Genomic DNA, 17,209 nt, shown 5'->3' on the forward strand with positions numbered 1-17,209 from the left:
GCCCTCCTGTCCTTTTTTTGCCTCCTGTCTGCAGTCTCGGTGCTGTCTGAAGTGACGTCAACATGCGCGCGCTGCAGGTGCTGGAACGAGACCGGGGCAGCGGTGCGGTGGGTCTGGCTCGCCCTCTGTGGGCTCGTTTCGCATCTTGCTGTGCGTAGCTTGTCCTGCTGCTGCTGCTGCTGCAGTGAAGCTGCTGGTCGACTGTCGGTACTGCTAACACACTGAAGTAAATTCTTGGAGTAGGAGGAAGGGGTAGGAGGAGGGCGGGACAAGGAGGTCAAATTGTCTCTGAATCAGGACGGGAGGGGAGGACAAGAAGATAACAAAGCAACAATAGAACGACATGACAGAAGAAGTATAATAGCATTGAACAAGAGAACAATAACATGAGTGACCACTGCGACAAGCGACAATTCTCAGAGCAAGTGTTTGTCCAGTCTAGGTTAGCCCGACCGTTAATCAATTAGTCGCCTTGTGTCGGTCACAGTGGAACAAGAAGGAGGGAGGAGCCATGGCTCAAACTTTTAAGAATTGCGGTGCATTCCAGGGTAAGAAGAGAGAAAATGTTTGTAGGATTTTACTGTTCGACGCTCGGGGGAAGGACGCGCCTCTGGGATATCATCATCGATCCTGAGATTCGGTTATTAGTTCGTTGTGGTGATACTGCGCAGGCGCAGTGCTCGTAAAAGTGTCAAACAAGCGCGAAGCAATGTGTGTCCAACCACAAACTAATCTCATTTTCAAAAATAGTGACCACGCGTATCAGGGAATGAACCCGGGATGAACATGTGTGCCACGTTTGGTTTTCATTTCAAAGATATTAATGATGAGATGCTGAGGTGTGCAGCGGCTGGATTTAAATATGGACAACATTTTGCTGCATCACAAAATTGTACTTAATCTGGATATTGCATTTATTTTAGGTTTCCGTTTTAAATGGTTGGGGATGGTCAGGATTTTTTTTTTAACCGCAAGATGTTTTTTTCCCCGACTTCAGCAATGTTGAGCAGATATTTACTTGGATTACTTATTGAGTAAAGTATTCGTAATGTTAAGCACACACACACATGTATATATCCACACCCACACACACACATACACAATGTTTGTGGATCGTAAAACAAACTGCAGTGTTTGATGTTATAACATTGCAGTATAAATAGCGGCTTCACCATGATAAATGCAAGTAATGAGACATCTATCTCGTCTTTGTAAGTTTCTTTACTCTGAGCCTTTCATCGTACACGCGGTCGTTACGCCTCCAAATCGTCCCCTCCACCCCACCACACACACACACATACCCTTCCCTCTACATCCACCCAACCCCCACGTTTTCCTACTCCCTGGAGTACGCATGCGCGGCGGTTGGCACGGAAGACGCGAGGGACGAGGAAGACGCGGGGCATCGATCCAACAATGCGGTGTGTCTTTCTGGGAGGCTGGTGAGTACATCTCGCACCTCGTGGCAGTACATCGTACCTTGGTGGCTGCCAGCGGCGTAACGGGTGGGGCCGTCGTCGTCCTGCAACTTGCTGGGTGGACGTAACGTTGTGTCACACGTGTGCGACGGCCGGCGGTGAGCACGGTTTTCATGCTGAGTCCTTGTCGTCTGCTGCTCCTTCAGTTCTCGTGCCGAAGGACCGTCGCTGGGATGAGTGCAGACCTCTCTGGTGAAAGGACGTCTAAATCTGGCTCTGGAATTTCCCTCTGTGTAGGTGACTCTCTCTCTCTCTCTCACTCTTTCATGATTTTTATTTTCTGTCTTGCTCTATCTTTCTTATTCATATCTCCCTTTCTCCTTCCTTCATCCTCCACCTCAACCTTTTTTTTCCCCTTTTAATCTTTCACTTTCTCGCTCTCCACGTTCTCTCTTCACTCACTTTATCTCTTCAGGCTCCATCTTTTTGAAACTCTCTCTATTTTGTAAGAAACAGAACGTTCTGTGAGTCTGCCTATAGATATATGTAATCTAATCACATCTTATCTATATAATCTATCTAGCTAATATGTATCTGTCTAATTTATCATCCAAATCTCTATATTTTATTTCTCCTCCATCCTTGGCTCTCTTCTTCGCCCTTCTCCTCTGTTTTCTTTTCACTCTCTTCTTTTTATTTTCTCTTTCTTGCATCCATCCTTCTGAAATTCTCTCTCTCTCTGGTTCTATCTAGGTCTATTTTTATGTTGGTGTTTGTGGGTAGGTTAATGCACCTTTCACAACTTGTGACATACCCTGTCTACATTGTAATAATCTCGTCACGCCATACTAGCTAATATTACTGTCAAGTTCTTCACATTCTGTGATACTTATATCACGTCCGTCACATGATCTCCTGTTAGTGTCACGTCCTGCACGTGATCGCCTGCTGGTGTCATAAGCTGTGTGCACGTGTGTCACGACCTGCACATCTTTCTCTACTCGTGTCACGCTCTATACACATCACTTACAGACTCCAGTTTGCAACATCATGTACCCCCACCAATCCATGGCCAAACAACCAATCTAGAACACACTCCAAACTGTACACAAACAACTTTTCGGGTAGCCTGTGTGCTCGGGTAGCTGACACCAGCTCTCTTTCCGAATACGAAACTCGCTTGTTATCGTCGTCGACGGAAGAGATGGTTACACAGAAGTGTAGATGACTGATATAGGGAAAGTGATGTGACAAACGTTTTGAAAGGTCACAAACAAACTTTGACCTGGTGAGAGCATGTAAACAGGACTGTGTGCTTTATGCACTGTAACCATGGAGATCGATGTCGTGAGTTTATGTCCCTTTACTAATGACGTCTGGTTTTCACGGCTCGGCACAGTTTGTCTGTTCATTGATTCATTTGGTTAATAGCTGGGATAAGTCTAGTTTTTATAGGCCGTTGTTTGTGTTCTTGTTTGCTTATTGTCTCCCTTTCTCTCGCTCTCTAAATCTTATGTTGAATTGATTTTCAGGAGGTTGTGTAACTTTACTTTCAATAAGTCTGCGAGCAAATAGTTTGTATACATAACGGATGTTACTGGTAAGGAACGTGCGCATGTGCGTAAATAACCAGTGTGTGTGTGTGTGTGCGCGTGCTCGAGCAAGCGTACTTTTGCATACATGCGCGCGCACCCACGCGTCTGAAAAGTCTTTTAAAGAATACCTCCAAAAGTACATGTTGGGTGTTAGTGTAACCGAGGGTTAATACGTCCGGCCCTCTACAATAAGACTGCATATTTTGAGTGACATTTCTGATACAGACTTTCAAATATACCTTTTACTGATTAGATGTAACCCTGATTGCAAGGACTTGAGGTGGTTGCTCAAGCAAACTGTGTCAGCAGAAACTTTCTCTATCGTGTGTAGTAAGCACTCTGTTTTGAACCCCCTCCCATTGGCTTGTTATTGTCATGGCTAGCTGCCAATACCAAAACATAAAATGCTGCTTATACTCTGTAGCTATCACAGTGCGGGCAGTAGAGTATCGTGCTCGTCACGGTTCACGAACTACATTTAAGTGAGTTCAGTGTTCACATCTGATTTCACTGATTTCCCTTGCGCACCCTACCGCCCCAACATACCACCCCAACAGAATGCTCACCAGAAGAGACAAAACATTTATTCCTCTTTTATCACTGTTTCTGTTCTTGCCAGGTCCCACCAGAAAGACTTTCTGATTTTTCAACTGTCTTTACTACAGCTACAGAATGCCATCGTTTCAGTCACAGACAGAGAACTCGTTGTGTTTAGTCATTAAGTCTCGTTCCTGAAGAAAATGTTTGTGTCACCGAGGAGACAGGAATCATATTTATCCTCCAGCTTTGGTCGTCAGTGACAATCAATAATTACTTTACCATTGTGACCCCTAACCCTAGTTGCATTCTCTTCAGCTGATGGTAGATGGAAAATGAGAAACAAAGCAAGAGAGAAAGAGAGAATAAGACATAGAGAAATAAAGAGACAGACAAGATGCAGTAACAAACAAGACAAATACAGACTGATCTCAAGATCTGTACACATCTATAGGAAGGATAAATGGAACTACGAAGAACGTAAGCAAATATTTCATTGTATTCTGGGGGTTGATGGGGTTGTGGGGCAAACTTCATTGTATTAGCTGGCAACATGTATCTGTAAACAACCTTCTGCCGACTAGTGGAATGCTTCTCATCGAACTTTGCCTCAAGAGGTAATCGTGGGTGGAAGAAAAAAGGTTTGCTGCAGGACAATAATTCAATGAGACACGTGGTCTCCAGCCAACTAAAGTAGTTGTGATGGAGTCTGGCTTCTCGCCGGGTGGCGGGGTGACCGTTCAACGCGCAGTCAGGGACCGCTTTGGCTGACGTATATGCATTGTACCCGTTTTTTCCAACAACAACAATTCCTTTTCAAGCATTTTTCATCGCCATCTCTGCTTTGTTTATTTTTTCATTTCGTTCCATTGTTTATTCTGTTTGAATTGTTTCTTTTTTTGGTCCATTTTCCTTTGCTTTGTTTTGCTTAGTTTTGTTTCATTTGGAATTGGGAAATTGATTTTCCCTTTTTTTATTTATATTGTTTAGATTTTTGTTACCACATTTAACCTGAGGCTGTGCAATAACAATTCTTTTCTGGAATTCTGTTTTCCATTTCATTCTAAACCAGCCTCTCGCGCTTTCTATCTTCTGAGCACTACTGCAACTTCGTCATCTCTCTTTCTTTGTCAGTACTATTAAACTGACACTAACGAGAAAAAAAGTTTTCAACGAACAAACAAAACTTTCTTTGTATTTTTCTCATCATAAAGCTGACGTCTTCACTCACCCACAACACTACCCCCACCCTGTAAAGTTTGTCAGAAACTTGCTGGCAAGAGAACTCCTCCTCCCCTCCACATAATCTGGGGTTTGGAACGGGCGTGCCAGACCAGGACATGCTACATGGTTAAAATACCCAGCACTTGTTCGCCGTCACGTAAATCAAGCTCGTCTTCTTGTACTCTGGAATTCTGGGATTGCTCACGGGCACGGTTTGGCCAAGCCAAAGTGGCAATGACTGGTATCCTGACAGTGTCAATTAACAGAAGTGTCAGGACCCCAAGACACATTTTTACGCCTTCGCCTCTCTTGCTTGAGCTCAGGTCCGCAAAACAACAGTTATTTGGGGTTTGTTGCTTTCTGATTATGGATAAATCCTAAATTAACGGGATTTCATGAGTTCTTTGATTACTGAATTACTGACCATTGTGGTAGTTTCATCAGTGCTGCTGTATGATTAACCACATCAGTACGTATGTGTTACAAGAAGTCCGCCCAATAGTTGAGATATCATAATGAAGGCCCTCAGGAGCTGGGCATATTATTGTTGACTGGAAAAAACATCACCTACAGCTATAAAGGGTTGATGGTGATGATAAGGACCTCACTGCGACATTACATTACTGTCATATCTCCCGTCCTAGACCAAAGTGACTCCACAATTCTAGACCAGTCCACTTTTGGGATCAACTTAAAATGTTCCTGGTATAGGGAACTTCTAATCTACCAATCTGAAAAGAGTGAACGGCAAAGATATTTTAATGGAAGAAATCGCAGAAAGGTCACGTGAAGCCAAGACCATTGCTGTCTGACGAATAATTCTCAACGTTATGACATGAAAATATCCCATAGCCCCTAGGGTGGTCCTAGTAATTGGCCACTAACAGCCAGAACACCAGTTAAGGACGGCCAGAGCTTTGATATGAACCCATTTATGGAAGGGTACGGGTAGTTTCTCCCTGCGCACGAAAGGTTCAAACGCGGTCTATCAGGCGAAATGTCTGTAATCAGTGTGGCCTTAGTACCCCTTACACTGGACACGATCTGCCTCTTGGTGCCAGTGGGACTGGGCAGTCAGTATTGATCCCACCCTTGATATACCCTGCCTTCACAAATCTGGGGTTTGTCCAAGGGTCACAAATCTGGCGACGAACACTGGTGCACCTCGTGAACTGTATTCTCTCCCTTACCGTTGTCCTCTTCTTTTTCTCTCTCTCGCCTTGTAAGACAGCTAGACCAGGCTTAGTGATTGTCTTCAAATAATTAGAGATATTAACATTTTTAGCTCAGAAACAGCCGGAACCTTACTTAGGGGGCAAAAAGAAGAAATCAAAGGAAAAGAAGAAATCAAGGCAGGCGTCTTGTCTCTGTAGTCACTTTGGTCCCTTTATGTTTCTTACTCCTATGGTATCTTTGCCACCGCTTCATGAGTACGGACCCATAGGGGAAATAAATATCCTAAGAAAATATAACAGAGTACAGTTTCTTAACCACTGAAACAAGACATTCATATTTGATTTTCCAATGTTGAGTCGGTGCAACGACTTATTTTCGCTTCATAATTTTGGCCCCGAGAAAAATAGCAGCAGCATTGGCAGAACAATTGTAACAACAACAAAAGAATCAATTAAATGAATAAAATGTCTGCTTTCAATTGACCTATTAAAATATTGTAGTTATGGGAAATAACTACAAGAACTGCCTGCATCTCGATCTTTGTGAATGGGATACACAGTGCTGCATGATTCCAGGTCGTGCATCTCTCTACAAGACCGATCCTTTGATAACAAGTGTCAAGGCGCTGTGACTGAGCCCCTGTCAAGACCCCGTGATTTCCCAAGGCTGACCCCCCAACTCCCTTATTGTGTGAGGCAACAATTTTCTGGCTCTGTGTCGATTACTTTAAAGAACCACGCAGACCCTACCTCTCTGTCGGAGTAGTTACTCTGGGAAAGCAGGTTGCCCTCTGTAGTAACGCCTCCAAGTAATGAACTGTGACGGTTAAACTGTCTAACGCGATTTTTTGCAAAAAATAAAATTGTAATGGTTTTTGAAACACGCTCAGTTGCCGCATTCTTATGCAAAAAACGAAGAATCTGATTTCTTCCAAAACTGCTGGAAAGTCACCAGGTGGTCTAATTTGACAGTTAGCATCATAGCATCCATTGTACTCTTTCGCAAGCAATTTCTCTCTTAACACTCCTTTTCTTTATGGAATGGTTAGCTAGAGCAGTGGTTCTCAAAGTGTGGTCCGCGGACCACTAGTGGTCCCCGGGCATAAGTCAGGTGGTCCGCGGCTGACAGTCGTCATATGTCAGCAAAGTGATGTTTAAAGTGATGCATTCCTCGCATTACCATTTTAATTACAAATATCGAGGTAGGTAGTTTTATGTCAACTTATTACTATACTACTGTCACAAAAGGACATTTAGTTTTGAATTGTAATAAAACAAATGCGGCAATTTAATTTGAAATTCATAGTACAGAGGGATTGTAGGCCTTGGTGGTCCGCCAAAATTTTTACTTAAGTAAAGTGGTCCGCGGTCCGAAATACTTTGAGAACCACTGAGCTAGAGGGTGAGTATCTCTAATATCGCAGAATTCAGTTCTGTAGCCATCTTTCCACTTTTTTTTATTTCGACCCATATTTATTTGATGGGCAAATAGCAGTAAAAATATAACCAGTTAACTTTACCAACTCCAATAAAAAATTTTATTAGGGGGAAAAAAGTCTTCTTTTTTCATTGTCCAGTAGTTGGTTGATGAGAGCTCAAAAAGTGTCGTAGCTTGATGATTAATGACCTAAGCTGCTGAGTAGAAGATCGTTAGCCTGTACGGGCTTATGACTACTTATGTCCCCCTGACCACCCAGCATCTAGTCTTCAGGAATGTGTTCCTCATTAATCAGGGAAGGTACGACGGCGGAAGGGAGGAGTTGGGTTTCATCTTCCGCATGCCGTGGCTTAGACGCAGTTGACCCTTTTAGCTGCCCCTACTCCTTCTAACTAGTCCTCCGGGTAGCTTTATAAATGAAAGGTTAAATTATTATATCAGTTATGATAATATTGTTAGTTATCCTGACCTAAAATACAAATCTTTAATGATAGACGATATTAGACTAGTCATCAAATGACAAGAACAAACTATAAAATATAACATTGATAAAACAAACCTCAATAACAAATTGGCTTTCTGGAGTGGTTGGTTAGAGAGTTCCATGTAGGTAATGTGTGGTAAGGGTTCTTAGCGTGCATCTAGTGTGTTGCCTTTGTTAAGGGATTTTACATCAGTGAGCACGCGCATGCGCGGTTCCTAGACGTCGCCTCGATTTCAAAATCCCAGATCATCTCGATGTGATTAGGCCGAGCGGGAAATTTGCTGTAAGAGTATTTCAATGTGCACCTAGCCGAGGACGAGCAGCTTAAGAGCGAAGAAGGAGCGAGAGAAAGGAAGAAAAGGAAAAGTTAATGTCAGTACAGACATGGCTGTGGAACACCGAGGAGAGAAATAAAAAGCCCAGGGATGAAGAGAGATTTGAAGGGAGAGAAGGAAGATTGCAAAAAAAAGAGGGGGAGACAAAAGTAGGGGGGATGAGGGGACAGTACTTTGCGACTTACGTGATTGGCTAAGGTTTATCTGTGTCTGGAACAGAAGCACTGATAGATGGCCAAAGTCGGGGAGGAAAGCCAATCACATCTGCGGAGGTATCGAGCACCTCTGTTCCTGGCACCTCACGCACTTGGTTGACGATGAAGTTACTTCCCATTTAGAGATAAAAAAAGGCACAGCTTGAGACTTAGTCTCCAGGCAGTCTGCTTGCACCGCTCCCTCCCAGACTCCGTTGCCCCCGCCAACTTATTCCTGAAATCTTCAAAATGGCGGCGAGGATTGTAGGAGGAGGCCCGTTACGACACCTCGTCTGAAATGAGATCACGCTCGGTAGAGATGAGACCACGCGCTGTAGTAAAGCCGCTCATAGCCACTCAGACGAGAAATATTACTAGCAAATGTAATCACTTCAACAGCACCGACAAAGCTGACAGGAGCCGTGGATTGAAAGAAAGCTTTGGTTTATCCAGCAGAGAGTAAAATCCCATGGAATATTTTTTCAAACGATATCTTTTTTTTTAACATATCTTTTCTTCGTCATAGTCTATTTCTTAGTTTTCCGAAGAAACTTTTTTTGCTTAAACTTGTTTTTTGTTGTTTAGAACACTTATTTGACAATACCATCAACAGCATCATTTCTGTTCATGTGCAGATATTAGTTACAGCTAACACAGAATGCATAGAAAGCCCTTCCCTCCCTCTTGTTTCAGGCACAATCATGTCACACAAATTCATCTGCACACTTGCACTTACATGTATATAAAAACATCCAATCTCATCAAACTTCCTGCAATATATACTCAATGTTATTAATTTATAATTTAATCCGCAAAGGTAATTTAAGACTAAAATGGGAAAGAAAATCATTTTATTACAATATTACCCTGGAGTTATTTTAACATTTTTTTTTTTTTTTTTTTACTTTGCTAAAATAATTTTTCCATTAAAGTTGCATATTCAGATTGTTTTCTCATTTTCTACAGCATTTAGGTTATTGCGTATTCGGAGCTTTTATTTTCACATAAAAAGGAATTGATTTAAGGTTCAAAGACATTTTTAATATGATTGTGTGGCACAGTGTGGACGAATTAATCTCGAGGCACATATCATCACAAATTTTACCCATTCCAGCGTTTTTCCTTCTAAATTTAATGACAATCATTTGTGCAAAGGGTGGTTAATGTGCGCCTGACTGTAGCAGTCTCTCAGTATCTGTGTGCATGTTGTATATATATACTTGGTTAAAGTGCAGGGCCAGAATTTACGGAGGAGGAGGTCTAGACAGGTTTGCTTGACTGTTTTGTTTTACCTTCGAAGAAGAATTGAAAACTACTTTTGCCACGAGAGTAATTGTTTAAAGACGCCAGAAAATTGCACAGTGTGCTGTGAGCTCTGTAACTTATTACCAGTCGGTCTGTAGGCGACAACTCTGTGAATAAGCCAAAATGACAGACACGCGGTACGAATTCAAAAAATTTCTTGTGATAAATACTCAGCTTTCGAAGCAGCAATAAACTTTTTTTCGTTGTGAAAATAGATCAATGAATGTTGTATTGTGCGAGAATTCCTAACAGTTTCGTGCATGGCTTAGTATGACAGTCTTTAATTATTCCAACGGATGTCCTTGTAAGTTCAAGGGAAAATTAATTCAGGTCATACGACTCCAGACTCATTTAATGAACTTTACACATAGAATGTTGTACATATTGCAAATCATAAATTGTCATTTTGTCGTTACAACCACTCTCGTCATAAACATCTGCTCAACCAATGTTGGGGAGATAACTAGTCTAGACATGACATACATATTTTTAAAATAATACAATATAAATATATATTAAAATCGATAACAAGTCACAACTTAGAAAACTACAGAATTTGCGTTAACGTGAAAATCTTGTAAAAAAAATAACTATACAACCCAGTTTGTGATACATCTTCAAAACTAAATTTCTCTGTTCGAACTTTTTTTTTAGGAAGGGGACATAACCAAGAGGATTCTTTGGACATACAAATACTGTCGTTGTTGTTGCCCTTGAAACGTATTCGACAACTAGTTGTCACTTCACTGACTTAGTTGAGAGGTAAACAATAATATGCTGAAGCTGAAAGTATCCTCGTCTTTTTTTTTTTATTATTCTCTTTTTATCATCGTTAAAAATAATCATAGTCAGCAGCACCTTTTTTCTCGACGTTAAAAGAAAGGAAAAGGACCAACTTTATTCATCACAATAGGCAATTGTAACCAGGGCTGTTTCGAAAATTGCGAAAAAAAGAGAGAGAGAAGAAAGAAACAGCATAAGTGCTAGCTACAAGCTCGAGATAAGGCAAATGGTGCATTATAAATATCAAATGACAATAACATTCAATCTTATGTTTAAAACTATTCTGAAGACACGCCTGCGACATTACACGCTGACACCCAAGAAGAAGCTGAGGCCTCTTGTAAAGAAGGAAATCGTGGCCTGAGTTCTCTTAAAGCTAGAGATACATTCAGTGTTTAATTTGCTTACTTTCAGTTTCCCAACAGTTGCTCTGAGACTCTCCCAGTTGCTCAATGTTGTAATCTCTAGACGATTTATTTCATTTCAGAGACCACGGCAGCCCAGTCACTGACAGAGGTTAGGACGATTGTTTTATTCCAGCAAACTTTGACTCGTAAAGAATATGCGTTTTTATCATTTAATACATTTTTCATTTCTTAAAATACCCAAGGTTTATTATTTAGAAATATTACAATAGTCACCAGCAGGAAATTTATTTTTGTCTTTTTTTATTCTCCTTTTTTCTTTCCTTCTTGTTTATTTAAATTGTTTCTTTACTTCTTAGTTTGTTTTATCTTCCTTTCTCAGGTTTGGAATTCCTTCTTCTTTCCGCGTGAGTGCGTGTGTGCGTGCACTTGTGTGTGTGTGATCTCCTTCTGTGGTTTTCTCTCCAATCTCTACAATCAAACACCACAAAAGAGTTAAATATATATTTGACGGTTAATCTGTATGCTCGCCAGTATACAGTAGACCAGCCTTGACTCACAATGTTTGAGAAGCACCTTTTATGTACCTGACTGTGTGTATCTTTAGAAGAAACCTGTCGGTGAACTAGTTTACCCTGGACTCCATCCTCTATGTTTTTCTGTAGTGTATCTACAGAACCTATATCGCATCAACTTCTGGCAAAATTTCTTTCTTCCACGTTAATGATTGAACGAGTTATTTACATGAGAGCTTCCGGTTTGGCTGTCAGTGAGAAGAGAAAAGCACAGCTAATAGTTTACAATATCAAGTTTAGTGACTTGTTCTGTTCTTGCCCAATGGAAATGGTGGGTAGTAAAAAATGTTTCCTACAAGAAATACAGAATTACAAATAATAAAGAAATTAAGTAACACATATGTGGTAAGTATACTGTCGGCATTAAGAATTCTGTCGCGGTTCATCCTAGACTTCCTGTGGTTCCGATGTTTCAAAAGGACTCGCGAAGACCTGACAGCTTAACACTGTGCAAGAGGCTAAGCCTCGTTTTCGGCAGACTGTCGGCAATCCCTTCTGTATATGCTCCTTGGTGTATCTGTCCAAGTTGTGTTTTTGAAAGTACACTTTAATGTATTGAACAACTCCCGCTGTTGCAGCATCTAGTTGATGGAGAGCAGCAGTACCCCGACATACTCACCGAGGGCACATTGCGTAATCCTCATGTCCATGTCTGGAAGACCTTCGTCTCCTCGACTAGTTTGTTTTTATATTGCGAACGCTTCTCGTAGGCTGTCATTACGGGGGATGCCATGAATAATTGATGCTCGCAATGGGAGTCGTCGCCATGGAGATTTGGCATATTCACAGAATGTAGAGCTTCACTCCTTTTTGGAATTTGTAAGTCTGAAACGTATAAGTGGGGGACAAACACAAACACACTCTCAGTCTGAGATGCTAAAAGGTCTTCTTTAACATAATTCTCAGTGGGTGTTAAGTTTTGAAAAAAAACGGCGCGTTTTTCGTTTAGGTTGAGTTTAATCATTTTTTTGAGTATCGGAAACCGTTGTTTAATGTTTATTTCATTCACCCACCATCATCCTGTCATCCTCGATGACAATCAGACTCGTCCCTCTGAATTTGCTAAAAGTAAACATGATATTCGTGTACATAAGATCTCCACTTTCTTGTTCCTCGAAAAAAATTAAAGTAAACATTATTGTAGTTTAAATTTTGCTGCGCTACTAATACAAGAGAGGACAAAATCCGTCATGCTCAGAAGTTCACTACCTTTGTGCACTGAGCTCCAACAATAAAATGCAATGTAAAGAAGATGTCTTGCACATTGAAAAGTTCTACCAGATTTCTTGTAATTACTGTAAGAGATTTTTGGTCTGTAAACAGGTGCTGCCCAAGGACTGACTGATACAGCATTGCCGTTCCAGGCATCCCTCAAGAGACTTATACCCATGTCACCAAAAACCGTCCAGTTTTAACGATGATTAAGTGGTCTTGTGGGATGCAATTTTTGTGATTGGGTAAAGTTGAGTGCCAAATACTACTTCCCGAAATCGGAGTGAATACCTTTACTTCTCTTATTGAGATACACGCAAACATCACCATATATAGAGGTTACCCTCGTCTTCAAATAACCCTCATTGAGATTTGATCCCACCTTCACCAACGAAACCAGCAAAACTTGTCTACAACCTTAACGTCTGTATGGTTACACCCACTCGAAATTCAAGTCGACTGAAACATGTTTAAACAAGAATAAATCCTGTCGATCAAAATTAGTAGGTAATCCTCTAAAGTAAATGTTTGCCTCTGCAACTGTATAAACAATTTGCGTTCAAGAAGAACGCGAACACATATTTGAATATTTCATCCTTCTTCTTCTTTTTTGTGTACAGACTCCTCGTTACCGACAGGAGCTCCTATTCTGTTTGTCACAAGCTGAAGACGATTTCAAAAACTTCTGAACAAAGTAAAAATGAGGATAATGTGACGGGAAGGCAAACGACTCTAGTCATTTCGTGACGTCAAAATTACTCCCCTTCATCGTTTGTCCAATCACGAACACTTGCGTGTCTGTTTAAATGGTGTCCTGACACCTGCTGTCAAATTTTATACAAACTTTCGAAACGTTCGGTAGCGAACGGGCATAACTTTGTGCAAAAAAGTCAGCTTTGTTGAAGTCTAAACAATTTGCATCGTGAATACACTGACAGCGATGTGAACGATGTTGCCAGAAGATTAGACTTCAAGTTCAGGCAGCGAACTGCGATCTTTTGTCCAAGAAAACATCTCCCCAACATTTTTGGATCATAGGGTGTGGACATGTCCACAGTTATCCAGCACTTTCGCTATTTATTAAGTGGATCTTCTGTTCACGGCTGGCTGTATTAATCATCTACTCGCTTGTATCTATGTCTATGGGCTGCTTCACCCACATCAACCACCACTTATCCCAAGAGGCTGGAAGTGCCCCACTGGAAACGATGCCTATCGATTTTATGGCAACAATGTTTGGCAGACACTTTGGAAATAACTCTTCATTTCCTCCTTTCTATCGTTTCTCTTTCTTTTTCCTCATCTTTCTCTTTTCTTGGTTTTCTTTCTTCTTTTCTTACGACGTTCTTCTGTTTTCAGTGTTCTTAACAATGATCTTTCGTTTTGGGGGCTCAAAATGTTCGGTCTCATTCACAATGAAAATAAATCCTCAAATTTTTCTTGAGTGTAAAAGCAGAGTGAATGTGTTAGCCGCCTTCGGGATCACAAGTGAGTGTATACTGCAAAAAAAATAACGACCTGTTAGCTAAGTGAAGAATAACTTATGTTCTTGAAAGTCTTGCGCTTTGAAAAATTTACTTGATATACGCTAACAAGGTCCTAAACTAATTTTCCCGCAGGGTGCTTTTCTTACCGAATTGTCTCTAACTTTTTCTCTTTTTCTTTTTTTTTTTTTTTTCTCCTTACAGTAATCTGTCGGTCTGCACATTGTAAATTTTGCCATGGTCCTGTGCCCTTTACTAAGTCAACTTCGGAGAGGTTGAGATCGCTGGCCTCACTCAATGGAATTTTACCTCGATAATGAGCTTTCGCCTTGTCCAGCCTCAATTTGCGATGGGAATGAGTTCTGGCACTGCTCAAAGTCTTCTTGCCGTGACCTACTGAAAGGTCTTGACGGGAAGTTTGCTGGAATAACACGCGAGTGTCCTAATCTCTGTCAGTGAACTGGGCTGTGGTGGTCGCCACAATGAAATCGTCTAGAGATTACAACATTTGGCAGGCAGGAGAGTCACAGAGCATCCTTTGGGGAAAAACTAACGTAAACAATGTATACACTGAATGTATCTCTGGCTACAAGAGAACTCAGCCCACGATTTCCTTCTTTATGAAGGGGCCGGCGTCGTGTTGACAACATCATATCCGCCATTGTCAACATGTCTCTTATTGCATATGACATATAAGTTTAGTGAGTTTTGAAGTTTTAAAGTAGTTATGATGTTAGAAAAACATAAGATCTCAGTAAAGAAAAAAGCTTATTGTGGCTACAGTAGACTTTATACATATTAAAACTTTTTTATCATATAAAATGCGGATTCGCATTTTTAAATTCACGGGGTTAAAGGTCGTTCTTAATGCGACTCGTATGGACGAATGTTTAACCAAGACTGACAAAGTTTTTACAGTTGGTCATATATAAGATTTGGAAAACTTTGTCAAAAGTTACAAACGCATCTCCTTTGTGTAAAATCAGTTTAACGGGAAGTCAAGCCGACTTTTAAGTGACCTCGTTGAACTCTGTGTCGTATGCATTAGTCTTTAAAATAAACAGTAAACATTTTTTAAAAACATGCTAAGATCTCGTAATTTAAAGTGATATCTGACTGAGAGGGTATTCCAAATAGCCTTCTTCTATGTTTTGCTTTCTACACTGCTCTTGCAAAAGTTTCTTCAAAAGTAAATTGCTTCTGACTGGTCGCCTGATCACAATGAACACTCGCGCGAGCAAGTTAGCTGCGGTAGAGATACCAAGCTTTTAGCTCTCAAACCAAAACAAATTGTGAGCACCTCAAGGGAATGTTCCTTTTATGGATTTTGAAGACCATAAGGCATCGAACAAAAGATGATTCTAGACCTAATGAATTTTGCTGCTACGTGCTCTCCTAGGGGAAACACGTGGCAGAAAGATATATCACAGTTCAGAGGGTCAGCGGGCTGTGCATCAAAAATCAGGAAACGTTCAAGAACCGTTAGCTTGTAGACAGATGCCTCGCCTGTGACGTACGGTAAGCACAGCCTGCTTAATTAACATCAGCAGGGAGCCCACCACCCAGCACCACAACAGCCACCTACACACATAATTCACTCTAACATGCCTGTAAACACACACACACAAGCATACACACATTCACGAACGCGTGTGCGCAAACATACACACAGACTCGCGATGATGGAGGGAAGGGAATAGGTTAGAGGTCAAGGCTTATGGTGTTAGGGGAAAGTCTGTATAAGAAAGAAAGAGAATCGATCAGGCTAACTATTCTGGCTGGTAGAGCGGTTCTTTGCTCCCCTTCGTTAAATTTTAATATGCCGTGGTGACACCTGCGGGTAATCATTATGGAGACAAATGTGTGCGTGCGTGCGTGCATCCTGGTGCGAGTGTTTATATATAGTGGTCAATCAGCACGTGAGGTTTGTATCTGTTGGTCTGTGTGGTCATTCCACAGTTGACCACGAAACACTAGTCGGTTTGTACATACCAACTCGCTCTGTCGGAATATTTCAGTCCAGATTTCCTCCCCACGAACTTTGGTCACATTTTGTTATTTTACGAACAAGTGTCTGGCAATACTTCCCTCCTACAAACATTTCACGACCATCCCTCATCCCACAAAGTCTGGGCATATGAAGCTCCCGACCTCATAACTCTCTTCCATTCTCTCAGAACTCGCTTGTTTTATACTTCTTTTGACCTCTGACCTTGCTGCTGCTTTGATCTTAACGTCTCCCTCCTCAATTCATTGCACCTCTATTATTCCGAGGTCGCGATGGATTCCAAAACAGTTTAGAGATGTTGGTGCTATCGCATTGATGAACTATTATCACTTGATGTAATATGAACCAAAATATATTTTTCAATGGAAAACTCTTCTGCTATATATAAATAAGCATGCAGTTCTAGAACATACGTGACAGAACGCTCAAATGGCAATCACAAAAAAAAGTTTTCCATCCGAATAAATCGTTTTTCAGTCAGGGTGGTCACCGAAGCTGCTGTATCTATATGTAAAACGAGTTTCCTTTTGTTGATTCAAACTTTCCCTCAATTTGTGGAATGTTTTGGCAGTCGTTTGCAGCTCGTAGCACGTTCGCTTGAAATTAATTCCACTGCTCGTGCTGTTGGAAGATGGGAAAGAAATGAGGGATTGCAAAACCAGGGAGTGGAAGGAAGTCAGGTCTCGGCTCCAGTATTGACGGAGGACAAACTGATTTTCTCTGGAGAGCCTGCTCTTCCAAATATATCTTTCTTAGAGATGTGTAGATGGTCTGGCAGCTGAATGTTATGTTTTTATGTGTCTCACGTGCGTTCTTTATTTGTTTAACGGTTTTATTTCAATAAATCTTTTTAAGCATAGTTTGCTGTTAATGTTCCTTCTTTCAACTTCAGCCGTCTTCACTGTTTACTTTTTATCCACTATTGTCACGTCCACTTTACACCAAACCCTATCGCTTCTACTTTTAGTATCACTGAAACGGTTTTGTCAATCGTTGCTCTCAGCCAATTAAGTGTTCTTTGCATGAACGTTTCCCAAAATGTTTATAATTCTCTACTCATAAAACTGTAGCTACGTT

General features: G+C 41.1%; 1 protein-coding gene across 4 annotated transcripts in view; it reads left to right on the top strand.

Moving 5' to 3' along the window:
• Positions 1-1,382: 1,382 nt before the first annotated feature.
• LOC112568215 (neuronal acetylcholine receptor subunit alpha-10-like) overlaps positions 1,383-17,209 on the top strand; it is an 88,832-nt gene continuing 73,005 nt past the window's right edge. For all 4 annotated transcript variants that reach the window (XM_025245405.1, XM_025245396.1, XM_025245413.1 and 1 more), the window contains exon 1: positions 1,383-1,711. The gene's annotated coding sequence lies outside the window, so the exon portion shown is untranslated. The remainder of the gene's footprint in view (positions 1,712-17,209) is intronic.

Source organism: Pomacea canaliculata, linkage group LG1 (genome assembly GCF_003073045.1).
Source record: "Pomacea canaliculata isolate SZHN2017 linkage group LG1, ASM307304v1, whole genome shotgun sequence".
Lineage (NCBI taxonomy): Eukaryota > Metazoa > Mollusca > Gastropoda > Architaenioglossa > Ampullariidae > Pomacea > Pomacea canaliculata.